Source organism: Prionailurus viverrinus, chromosome C1, assembly GCF_022837055.1.
Source record: "Prionailurus viverrinus isolate Anna chromosome C1, UM_Priviv_1.0, whole genome shotgun sequence".
Taxonomy (NCBI): Eukaryota; Metazoa; Chordata; class Mammalia; order Carnivora; family Felidae; genus Prionailurus; species Prionailurus viverrinus.
Genome location: NC_062568.1, coordinates 77,812,671 through 77,826,206, shown reverse-complemented (window position 1 = coordinate 77,826,206; position 13,536 = coordinate 77,812,671). Strand labels below are relative to the sequence as shown.

The 13,536-nt window shown below is 35.0% G+C and overlaps 1 protein-coding gene across 4 annotated transcripts in view; it reads left to right on the top strand.

The window, feature by feature from the left end:
- Positions 1 to 13,536, top strand: part of MBD5 (methyl-CpG binding domain protein 5) — a 448,736-nt gene that overhangs the window by 305,017 nt on the left and 130,183 nt on the right. The window lies entirely within an intron of this gene.

Genomic DNA, 13,536 nt, shown 5'->3' with positions numbered 1-13,536 from the left:
CAACTTATTACCTTATGTGTAATGTGAGTAAATATCATCTGGATTTCCATTATTAATGGTTATATAATATTCCAGTTTAAGAACATAACATAAATTATGTAACCACTTTCTAATTATTGAGTATACGGAATCTTTCCAGGTTTTTTCCTGTGTTAAATATGACTTCAGTGAACATTCTTGTATATACATGTTTGCATTTGTGTCTAGTGATTTTTTAGGACAGTTTCCAAAAAAGTAAGTGTTGCAGACTCTTAGTTCCTAAGCATGCTCTCTGATAAGAGGATTCCATGGCCTATAACATAAAGAACCACTGTTCACCATCTTGGAGACAAAGATGAGGTCTGAGAAATCAAAGGTAGTAACAAAGGTCTGAAAAATCAAACTTATTTGACTATAGAATGTTTTCTTAAGATAACATCTGTCTACAGGATGGAGAAACTGTGGTGTATGGGGGCAGGGGACAATATGGGAAATTGCTATACTTAACACTCAGTTTTGCTGTGAGCCTAAAACTTCTCTGAAAAATAAATTTTATTTAAAAAAAAGGGAAAGAAAAGTTTTTGAATGCCATTGTATACATTTACATTTAAAATTAAATTTAGACTTTTACATACACACACACAAAATAACATCAGAACATATCAACATCCCACTGGACACTTTGGAAAATGCTAGCTTATGGTATATTCTTTTAAATGGAATTGGGAGATCAAAGGGGAAATATATGGAAAGGCTCTACCAATTTGCATTTCCACCAACAGTGCATCAGAGTGCCACTTTCTCCATAATTTTGCCATTGGTATTAACCAATGCCATTGGTATTCAATTTAAATAAATCTGAAATGAGAAAAGTATATGTCATTCTAATTTTCATTTATTTGATTACTAGTAAAATGTATATATTTGCATATTGTTATTTGTCTTTTATATTTCTTTCATGCCTATGTCACTTATGCCCCATTCTAAATTATTCTTGGTGGTCTTTGAGGCTTTTTCTTTATTGATAAGAATGAAGAATCATATTAAGACTATCAACACTACAAATCACATGTGATACAATTATGTTTTCTTATTTTTTCATTTTTTAATGTTTGGATATGATGCTTTGTTTTTATTTTGTGTACTTCATTTTTGCCATATAAGTTAACATTTTTGAATAAAACTTTACATATGCCTCTCCAAAAACATAACAATTTTTTGTTTAATCCTTGGATTACGTAGAACACAAAATTTTACATATTATATGTAATTAATATCTGATTCACTTTTAAAGTATCAGTTCAGAAGAAAGTAATACCTTCTTAGGGGCTTCTGTAGAGTTTGATTGTGAATATGGTACTTCATCATAGGAAATTGGGAAAATACCCCATGATTCCTAGGGCTAGTAGGGGTACAGAATATCATCAGATGTAGTTCTTAATCAAAGAAGAAAAGTTAGTCTCAACCAGAAAAAGAATTGTCCATGCACATTAAAAACAGAAAAGGAAAATAAGTCTGAACCTTAGCCATAGCTAAATAAAATTATGTAAGTTTTTACAGTGAAGAAAGACCTTTGGATTAATACTGTCAGATTATTTCATTTTATAAAGGAAAAAACAAAAGAAAAAAGAGTTTAGCTCAAGTTTGTCCAAAGTCAAGCAAATGTGTTTTGTTTTCTCAGGAGACCTTTAAGAAGTAAAGAAAAGGTTCTAAAAAGTCTTCATTATTAACAATAACTAACATTTATGAGTACTTATTATGTACCAGACAATCTAGTAAATACTTTAAGTCATTTGTCTCACTTATCTTCACAATATACTTTGAAGTAACAACTATTATTATCCCCTTTATAGAGATAAGGAATCTGACTCTAGTCTAGGCAGTCTGAGACTTAACAGCCCTCACTCTTAATTGCTGTTTTTAAGAGAGGAGACTCTTAAGTGTTATCATCAGTAAGAAATTATATGTCACTATTAAATAAAGTAGAATTAGTGGAAGAACAGAGAGAGGATTGCAATGGCCAATCCTAGAAATAAGCAAGAGTGGAACATTTTGGCAGGATAGATAGCAAGAAGTATTTTTTACATCCTAAGTAAAAAAAAAAAAAAAAGTGAAAGGTTAGTTAAAGAAATTTGTGGTATGGCTTGACTCTAGCTTATTCCCTGATTTTCAGAGGATATTGCATCCTTCAATTCATCTTTGCATTTATAAAAATTATTTTGGCTTTTCAAATTGAAAATGGCTTATGAGAACTGTATTACAAAATTCTAAATTTACAGAACTCTTCTCCATTATCACTGCTTTTCATATCCCCTTTAAGGACTTTACATTTTTAGTTGCATGTATTACGCAATGTAGTCCTTAGGCATTTTTGCTATTAAAATATCTTTTTTATAAATTAGTAAAGAAAGCAACACTCAAAACAGATGGACTATTGCTCTAGGTTTTAATGCTTGCTATAGTTGATATCTAAAGGTGGTCATGAATTAAACAAAAAAATGAAATCACAAAAGAAGAAAAGATTTTCAAAAATGAATTTGCAAGTTTAGTTCTAAATAGCAATCACAATTTTAGCTCGAGGCTTTTCTGGGGATTGTGAATAATGATTAGGTGAGATTATAGGCCCCAGGCAAAGCCTCGGGACTTTAGTCTTCCTAGCCAGTCATTTATCCTCAAAAAAACGGTCCTCAGGTTGTACACAGTATTGGTTGAAATACCAGAGGGAATCAAACCTGAGTCTGTCATATTATCCCGAGGGTCATATCAGGAGTCTGAAGCTTAGATGGTGAGATAAATGTTTACCAAAATGAAAACCCTTGGTAGGCTTTTCAGTTACTGTTGCTTTATTTTATTTTTACTGCTTTGGGGTATGTATTTTTATTTACCTACAGAAGGAATTATGTATAAAAAATTATAACTCTAAGAAAGTAATATCACTATTGAAAATTGTTTTCAACTCTGCAGAGCATCTATTTGAGGGAAATAGGTAAGATTTTTTTAAGATAATAAATTCAACCTCTCATTTTTATTAGATTTTCTTGGAAATTTGTGTTTGAGAGAATTCTGATTTACTATACTTTGCTAAAGTATTCTTCTAGCCTGATCTTATGTAAAATTATGAGTTGGTGGGTATGGATATTTTGAAAGCCCTGAAGTCTTGATTTCATGGATAATTATGTATTTTCAGTTACCAAAACTTCAGTTCTCCTCTGTCTTTACAGCTATTTGCTCTTTTCCTAAAACCTTGTGAGTTAAGTTGTTAAAATGGCATCCACAACTTTTGAAAACATATTTACATAAGAGATAGTAAAAGGGAGGAAATTAACAAAACAAAATATTTACCTAATTCACCCAGTGTATGAAATAATAATGATGATGATAATAGTAATTTTAAAAATGGTAGTGTAGGGGCGCCTGGGTGGCGCAGTTGGTTAAGCGTCCGACTTCAGCCAGGTCATGATCTCGCGGTCCGTGAGTTCCAGCCCCGCGTCGGGCTCTGGGCTGATGGCTCAGAGCCTGGAGCCTGTTTCTGATTCTGTGTCTCCCTTTCTCTCTGCCCCTCCCCCATTCATGCTCTGTCTCTCTCTGTCCCAAAAAAAAAAAATAAAATAAAAAAAAACGTTGAAAAAAAAAAAAAGAAAAAAAATGGTAGTGTAGGCGTAATTATCTGATAATATGAAGAATGTTATTACTGTGTGTCAGGCACTATTCTAACTCATAACTCCCATTATTATTCCTATTTTTAAAATGAAGAAACTGAGTCAATCAGAGACTAATCAGTAGTAAATCTAGGATCAGAAAAGTGAACGACTTGAGAGAACCACAGTAGAAAATTCTGAGTCCTTCAGAGTCTCATATCAGTGAATACAAGGCTTGGTGCTGGGAATATATAGCAGTAAACGAGGTAGACACAGTTCCTGATTTCATTAAATGTAAATTTACACAATTATTTAGTTTGTTTCCATATTACAAAGTGATGGGGGAATATACATAGGGACCACATATTGCCTGAAGAATCAGGCAGAGTCCCTGAAGAAGGAGTGTTTCAGCTGGGAGCTAAGGGATGAGAAGATTCACGCCGGCAGTAGAATTGGGGAATTGGAGACCAAGGGGGCCACACAATGATTTTGGTGGGCCCTAGACACTTTTGCTTTTGTGGGTCCCTTCCTCCATAAACAATATTAAAAATTGAGATTTGCATTTATACTGGTATAGAGAGAAGTATGTTAATATTGTATATTAAAATATTTTCTTTGACCTAAAAGGGTTTTTTCCCCTTATTTTAAAAGAAAGCTTTTTTGTGGACCCTTAAGAGTATTATTGTGAGCCCTAGGCTCTTGTACCTACTAGACCGGATGGGTAAGTCAGTCCAGGAGTGGGAATATTGGGCCAGAAACATTTCAGATGGAGGGAATAGCATAGACAGAGGCTTCAGAAGCTTAGAGGGTCTTGCCTGCTCAGGAAACTGAAGGGAGGTGTGGCTAGAGCAGAGAGTGTGGGGGAGGGAGAAAGAGGTGAGGCTGGTGAGACAGGAAGGGCCCCTGGAGGCCTTGTTTCGGATTTCGATATTAATCCTACGAGTAATGGGAGACCTCCAAAGGGTGTGTGTGTGTGTGTGTGTGTGTGTGTGTGTGTGTGTGGCGGGGGGAGGGGGGGTGGGGGGTGGGTGGTTTAAATCAAATTTGTGCACATGGTTAAAATCAACAGTTCTGTGATCCAACTTCTCCCACTTATGCCTCACCTCTCTTTCCACTTTTCCTTCTGATATCTTCATTTATTCAGGTCAATGTCAATTGCTTTCACCTCAGATTTTTTATTTGTCACTTTTAGGTATCATCTATTATCATACACATAAATAAAAGAGGCATTATACATTCACTCACTCACTCTACCCTACCTCTACCTTTTCTCTTTTGTTCCTCAGTTAGTTTTATCTTTCTTTGATTTCTCTGTTGTAACTGTGGATAATAAACCAGTACCTTTAACCATAGATGCTGCTTTGGGATTGTCCCCTGTTGTCAGACAAGGACATTAGTGCACCCACCTTCTCTGTGATTCCGTCCTCAGTTCTTTCACTTTTGTATCTCTAAAATTGATGCCATTTATATCTATTTTATAACCAAAATCAAGTATTTACATTATTGTGTGGAAAAGCTCTTTGCATTTGCTGCATCCTCCACCTGAACATCCATTACCCAGATGACTGCACTGTCTGATCCTTCTCTTCCTTAAATACTCAAACCAACTGGCAGCCAGTCAGTAGGGCCATTCCTGGACATCTTATTGGAAATAGCATCTCCCCTACCTGGAATTCTTTTTTTTTTAAGTTTATTTATTTTGAGAGAGACAGAGAGAAGAGGGGAGGGACAGAGAATCCAGAGCAGGCTCTGTGCTGACAGCAGACAGCCCGATGTGGGTCTTGAACTCACAAACCATGAGATCATGACCTGAGCCAAATTCAAATGCTTAACCAGCTGACCTACCCAGGTGCCCCTCTATGTGAGATTCTTACTGTACTTTTCCTGTTATGTTTTTCTCCATAGCACTTATTGTTAAACCAATGATATATCTTACCTCATTTAACTTTTCATTATCCCCATTCTTGACTATAGCTTCAAGAAGGCAAGGAATACCATCTACTTCAGCTAATTTGTTTGATATTTTTGTTTGATATTTTTGTTTGTTGTTTGCTCCCTCACTATAGTCCCGATAGCTAAAACAGTGCCTGATAACAGAATCATTTTAGTTAGTGATTTATTATAGTCCCAAATAGTCTTCTTTGGTTATATGTCCTGACTTACGCAATTTTTCAATTTTCTTAAAATTTTTCATTTGCTTTTGTTTTTCGTACATTATTTTTCTTTATCATATCCCCGATTCTTTCTGACTCTCCATTGTATATAACATGCTGTGATCTCTCTCTCTGGTTTTATTCTTTTCCCTTGGAAATGCTCTTCTGGAGCCTTATTACATCCTCTGGCTACACAGCTGTCATCCTTGGGCTTCTCCTTCCTCTTCTTCCCATTGGCATGATGACAGACAACCCACATTTTTCTCTATTTCATTGTACATCTTCCTTTAATGAAGCATATCCCTCAGCAACTTTCAATGAAAAAATAGTTGAATGATAAATTTTTTGAACTTTCACATATTTGAAATGTTGTTTATTTTATTCTCATTAGAGGTGTATCCAGGTCCTAACATCAGAAGGTACAGGCCTGGGGGCCAGCCTCACTGGGGGAAAAGGGAGAGGTGGGTGTGTGTGCATCAGTATTGAAAGGAAGAAAACACATTAAAAGGTGCCACGTTTTGGGTGCCTGGGTGGCCCAGTCAGTTAAGCGTCCGACTTCTGCTCAGGTCATGGTCTCATGGTTCGTGAATTCGAGCCCCGCATCAGGCTCTGTGCTGTCAGTGCAGAGCCCAGTTCAGATCCTCTTGTCTCCCTGTCACTCTGCCACTCCCCCTGCTTGTCTATTAAAAATAAATAAACATTTTTTTTAAGTGCCACAGTTTTGACTGCCTGGTCCACATGAGATACTATATAAAAACTGACATTTTGTGCCTCTTCTACTAACTTCCTTTTATAAAAGTCTCAACAATCATTGTGTTAAACTTGTAGAAAAGGCACCACCTTTAAAGAATATGCTGAAGAGAAGCACTTGCTGCCTAACTGCTTCCATCTGAATTCTAGTTTCTCTGGAATGCTAGAGCACTAATCATTTTCTCCCTGAGCTTGGAAAGTTTTCTAAAATTCATTAACACCAGCCTAAGCCTGCAGCTCGTTTTCCCTCTGGCAACTTTCAGGCCCCATCTTGGTTTTCCTTGGTGCTTTTCAATTCCTGATGATGTGTCTTGGCTTTTTTCTGTCCGTATTTTACTGTTGAACTCAGTGAGCATTTTCATCTAAGGAGTTTCATTCCTAGAAAGTTATCTTTCAGTAGAAAGATATCTTTTCAGAAGAAAAAGTTATTTCTTCAGTAATTTCCTCCCTTCCTTCTTTATTGTTTTTCTTCTTTCTTTCTATAATATCTGTCATTCTTTGAAGGACTACATAGCTGAACATCTAATGATCATCTTTCTTATGATACTTTGTTTCTTTTCAAATCTGTTTCCATTTGCAGTGCTCTTCATTCTAAAACAAAACCCCCAAAAAAGAGATTTGTAGGAAGGTTGAAATATAAAATTTTGTTTTATTTTCTGAGTCTTTCATATTCTCTGGAGGTTTTGTTTATTTTTATTTATTTTAAGTTGAAAAGGGTAGATTCTGGAGCCAGACTGAGTTTGAATCCCAGTCTCCCACGCTTAAGTCTGTGATCTTAAGCAACTTTAAATTCTGTGTCTCTGCCTTAACCTGAAATGGAGATAATGATAGTACACCTATCTCAGAGTTCTGAGCTGAGCTGATAAACATAAAACCCTGAGTAAATGAGCTGATAAACATAAAACCCTGGGAATAAAATCTGGAATTGAGTAAGTCTTATATGTATTTGCTATTATAATTATTATTATAATTATTGTCATTATTACTATTTTGTGGATCTGATGTCTGCTCGCTGTCCCTGAGGATATTACCTGGAAGTCCTTTTAAACTTCCCTTTTTTTGGAGCGTCTGGGTGGCTCAGTCAGTTAAGCATCCAACTTCAGCTCAAGTCATGATCTCACGGTTTGTGGGTTTGATTCACATTGGGCTCTTTGCTGTCAGTGGAGAGCCCACTTTTGGATCCTCTGTCTCCTTTTCTCTCTGCCCCTCCCCTCCTTGTGCTCTCTCTCTCAAAAATAAATAAACATTTATCACTCTATGTCTGCTAGGCTGTGGTTTCCTGTGCCCCTTGGCTGCAGTTTTTCTCTGTTTTCTAGCTCACATTAATTTTTCAAAATCTCTCATCTGTTGATGGCCCAGCCATTGTGGTGTTATTTATTTTTTATTCCTGTACTATCATTTTAGTAGGTCTTAAAAGAAGTAAAACCATGTATGATCTTACCATCTTTAGAATGCCTTGAAAATTTCTAGTCAAAAAAACGACCAGATAAAATGTCATTTTAAAAAGATCATTTTGGGACGTCTGTGTGGCTCAGTTGGTTAAGTGTCTGACTTACGCTCAGGTCATGATCTCACAGTTCGTGGGTTCAAGCCCCGCCCACAGGCGCTGGGCTAACAACTCAGAGCCTGAAGCCTGCTTCATATTCTGTGTCTCCTTCTCTCTCTGCCCTTCACCCACTTGCTCTCTGTCCCTCTCTCTCTCAAAAATAAATAAACATTAAAAAAATTATTTTTAAAGATCACTCTCTAAAATTTAACTTATAGCAACATCAACTAACAGACTAGGTTCTCCTACAATTAACTGTGATTCTTATACTACTTACATAAAAGTGGTATAAGCCCAAGATATAGTAATAAAACTATTTATTAAAATACTGATGTAAATAGTATATTCTTAAATAAATAAATGGGTTAATATTTAACAAAATACAATCATCTAGAAACAAGTTACTTTCTCCTACTGAAAGCAAACTGTATGTATTATTATATACTTATATTATATTATAAAATATATATGTTATATATAAATATATACATATTTACATATTATTATATCATAAAATATATATGTTTTATATATATTTAGCATAAAATTCCCCTGGCCAAAACAAAAGTGACTTTCTTCAGAAGTAATTGAACCTCTAACTACTCTAGTAGTGTTTCCATCTATCACTCGATACCTTATCATTGAATATCAATGTGTTTTTGCATGGCATAGCACTAAATTTGTCTTAAACCAACCATTAACTTCTAGAAGTTTATAATCTTTTATTTGCTGTAAGTTGACAGATATGAGGATGAAAATAACTATCTTATAGGTTGGCAGTGATAACTAAAAGGAGATAAAATATATAATGTTCATTCTTTCCCTTTTTTCTTTGTCCTATGGGACCTTTTGTTTTTATTATTTTTTTTTTTTTGGTAATGTTTATTTATTTTTGAGAGGGAGACAGACAGAGTGCAAGCAGGGGAGGGGCAGAGGGAGAAGGAGATACAGAATCTAAAACACGTTCCAGGCTCTGAGCAGTCAGCACAGAGCCCGACGCAGGGCTCGAACCGACAAACTGCGAGATCATGACCTGAGTCAGAGTTGGTCACTTAACCGACTGAGCCACCCATGCGCCCCGGGACCATTTTTATTTTTTTTTTTATTAAGTTTTTATTTTAATTTCAGTTTAATTGACATGCAGTGTTATATCAGTTTCAGGTATACAACACTTCCATACATCACCCAGTGCTCATCGCAGCAAGTGCACTCCTTTAATCCCCATCACCTATTCCACTCATCCTCCCCCCCAACCTCCCCTTTGATAACCATCAGTTTGTTCTCTGTAGTCAAGAGTCTGTTTCTTGGTTTCTCTCTCTCACTTTTTCTTTTGCTTGTTTGTTTTGTTTCTTAAATTCCACATGTGAGGGAAATCATATGGCATTTGTCTTTCTCTGACTACTTATTGTACTTAGCATAATACTCTCTAGCTCCATCCAGGTTGTTGCAAATGCTAAGATTTCATTCTTTTTTATGGCCAAATAATATCCCAGTGTGTGTGTGTGTGTGTGTGTGTGTGTGTGTGTGTATACACACACCATGTCTTCTTTATCCATTCATCTATCAGTGGACACTTGGGCTGCTTCTATAATTTGGCTATTATAAATAATGCTGCTATAAACATAGGAGTGCATGTATCCCTTTGAATTAGTGCATTTGTATTTGGGGGATAGATGTCCAGTAGTGTGATTACTGGATCATAGGGTAGTTCTATTTTTAACTTTTTGAGAAACCTCCATACTGTTTTCCACAATGGCTTCCCACTGTTTGCATTCCCACCAACTGTGCAAGTGGGTTCCTTTTTCTCCACATCCTTGCCAACACATTTTGTTTGCATTTCTTGATTTCAGCCATTCTGACAGGTATGTGGTGGTATCTCCTTGTGGTTTTGATTTTCATTTCCCTGATGCTGAGTGATGTTGAGCATCTTTTCATGTCTGTGGGCCATCTGTAGTCTTCTTTGGAGAAATATCTGTTCATATGTTCAGCCCATTTTTCAAACGGATCATTTGTGTTTTTGGGTGTTGGGTTGTATTAGCTCTTTATATATTTTGGATGCTAACCCTTTATCATATATGTCATTTCCAAATATCTTCCCCATTCAGTAGGTTGCCCTTTAGTTTTGTTAATTGTTTCCTTCACTGTACAGAAGCGTTTTATTTTGACATAGTCCCAATAGTTTATTTTTGCTTGTATTTATTTCCCTTGCCTCAGGAGGCATATCTAGAAAAATGTTGCTACGGTCAATGTCAGAAAGATTACTGCCTATCCTCTCTTCTAGGATTTTTATGGTTTCAGGTATCACACTGAGGTATTTAATCCATTTTGAGTTTATTTTTGTGTCTGGTGTAAGAAAGTGTTCCAGTTTCATTCTTGTGCATGCAGTTGTCCAGTTTTCCCAGCACCATTTATTGAAGAAACTGTCTTTTTCCCATTGGATATCTTTTCCTGCTTTGTTGAAGATGAATTGGCCATATAATTGTGGGTTTATTTCTGGATTTTCTATTCTGTTCTCTTGGTCTGTGTGTCTACTTTTGTCCTAGTGCCATACTGTTCTGATTACTATAGTTTTGTAATATAACTTGAAGTCTGGAATTGTGATGTCTCCAGCTTGGCTTTGCTTTTTCAAGATGCTTTGGCTGTTCAGGATGTTTTGTGGTTCCATATAGACTTTAGGATTGTTTGTTCTAGGTCTGTGAAAAATGCTATATTTGGTATTTTGATAGGAATTGCATTGAATCTGTAGATTGCTTTGGGCAGTATAGACATTTTAACAACATTTGTTCTTTAAATCTTTGAGCATGGAATGTCTTTCCATTTCATTGTGTCTTCAATTTCTTTCATCAATATTTTAATGTTTTCAGAGTACAGGTCTATCACCTCCTTAGTTAAGTTTATTCCTAGAAACTTTATTACTTTTGGTACAACTGTAAATGGGACTGTTTTCTTAATCTCTCTTCCTGCTGCTTCATTATTAATATATGGAAATGCAACAGATCTCTGTACATTGATTTTGTATCCTGAGGCTTTACTGAATTCATTTATCAGTTCTAGTAGTTTTTGGTGGAGTTTCTATATATAATACCATGTCATCTGCAAATAGTGAAAGTTTGACTTGTTCCTTACCAATTTGGATTCCTTTTATTTCTTTTTGTTGTCTGATTGCTGAAGCTACGACTTCCACTATTATGTTGAAAAGAAGTGGTGAGAGTGGACATCCTTGTCTTATTCTTTCTCCTTAGGAGAAAAGCTCTCAGTTTTTTCCTGCTGAGTATATTCACTGTGGGTTTTCATATTAGGACTATCGACCCATTTTTAAACCACCTCTGAAATATCTCTGTAACTATAGTAAATTATTTAATCCAAATCCTCTAGCCAGTATCTGTATGAAAATTTTGAGGCCTTAAAGAGAACTCCAGCTAACTAATGGTATGCTACATGTAAACAGTGTTTTTTCTGCTTCCTGGCAGTCTTAAGCAGCTCCTTGATGTGCTTCATTAAAAGATACTTGCAAGGCTTAGTATTGTTAAATAATATACATTGATTATAACCAAGTCTTTGTAATATAAATATTATCTTTATTAAAACTCTATCTCTATAAATCCTACTCATTTGAATGTAGTTTTTCAGCATTTCCCATCTTAATTGTTGTGCTGATGCATATGTGATTTCCCTCTAGTGTTATCAAATAGATTAAGAAAAATGCACTCAGTCAAGTTGCTTTCATTTCTGTCTCTCATGAAAAGAACTATATATGTATAAAAATTGTAAGTGATAGCTGAGTTAGAGTCTCCCATCTTCACTTTCTGTGTTTCACATAATAACTTGGGAAAGGGACAAGGAGAAATTTTAAATTCATAATTAATAAATTCAGTAGATTTCAAGGAAAATAATAAAAACTATAGTAAAGACAATTCTAGGCTCCAAATATCTGCAACTATATGTTTATGGAGAAGATAAATTACAAAACCACTGTACACTTTTCATAATTAAAGTATATTGTCAACCTTCTATATCTCTTTCATATAAATAAAAAGATTGCGCTTTCAGATATCATTATTACCATACCTATTTGCCTTTATTGTAAATGGAAGTTAGAATTTCTGATTACTGCTAATTATGGCAGGACTTTTCCTAAATTGCATGTGCTTTTTAGTTTACAATACATTTATTTTCAGTATTCTTCTCTGTTCCTGACTATTCAGATGGACACACACACACACACACACACATCTGAGGGAGCAGTAAAAACAAAAGATATTTATTTAAGAATATAATACTCTTCAAAGGTTTATTTAGTTTACATAATAGATCAGATATTCATTTTAAGGCACTATTCTCTATATTATATAGGAATTATTACTTTAAAAACCATGATATGTTTTTTGTCATAATCTGAATGTTATGAATTCTTGGTAGCTCTACAGAAATCTTCCTGCTTGTTTTTTTTTTCCTATTCACAGTATTCAAAGTGGTCCATGTGACCTAGATATTGAAAATCGAGGTAGAGTTTGCTGCATTGCTGATATTTACTTTGAAACCTTGGAAACATTCTGATTCCACATGCTAGAATTACAGGATGCCCACTGTTTCATATTGCTGATATTTTAAAAGGTATCTGAAAGTCTGCACAATCATTTTTTAAGCTGGCATTAAAATACTGTTTGAAAAGATTCAAATATTAAACATAATGCTTTCCTTTCCAGTTAAAAATGCACACGTAATCATTGTTCATTTAAAATTTTGTGACTCATCGTGGATTTTGGCCCCCACCATTATTTACCTTGCATTTAGAAGTATACTAATCTGCTAATTTTGAAATCTAACCCCAATAAGGTGCAATTAGTTTTTATTTCCTAATTTTGAGTGAACTCTGCTAATTTATTAAAAAATAAAATAGTATCTAGAATCAGCATTATAAAATTATGTTCATCAGGAGAAGTTAATTTTATCATATGTCAATTTGGTATAGAGCATCTCTAACAGAAAGTCAGCTTTTACATTCAGGAAGCCATATTCTCTCAATGTAGAAGAAGCTAGTTCACCCTTTAAGACTTCTGTGTAAAAATAAAACTCTGAAAGGAAAGCATTGAATGAATTAAAGCATGTACACAGGTGACTGACTTTTAAGTAAAGCATCATATGTATAATGAAAAAGTTTCATTTGGTTCCTCTTTCCTCAATGAAAAAATATCATAAAGTAGAAGAACTAACAGATTACATCACAATTCTCAGCTAATAAAATTAAAACAAAGATGTGCTAAGGATTAGCTGTGTAGTTTTTGTTTGTCCTCTTGATGATAAAAAGATTAGCTTGCCAAACTTTTTCATGAGTTTTTGTGTGTGTGTGTGTGTGTTTTTTGTTGTTGTTTGTTTGTTTGTTTGTTTTACATAGCCAGGGAGAACTACCAAGTATGAAGGCAGATACCCAGAATCTGTGCTGAGGAGTGTAAGGCCATAATCTGGAAAC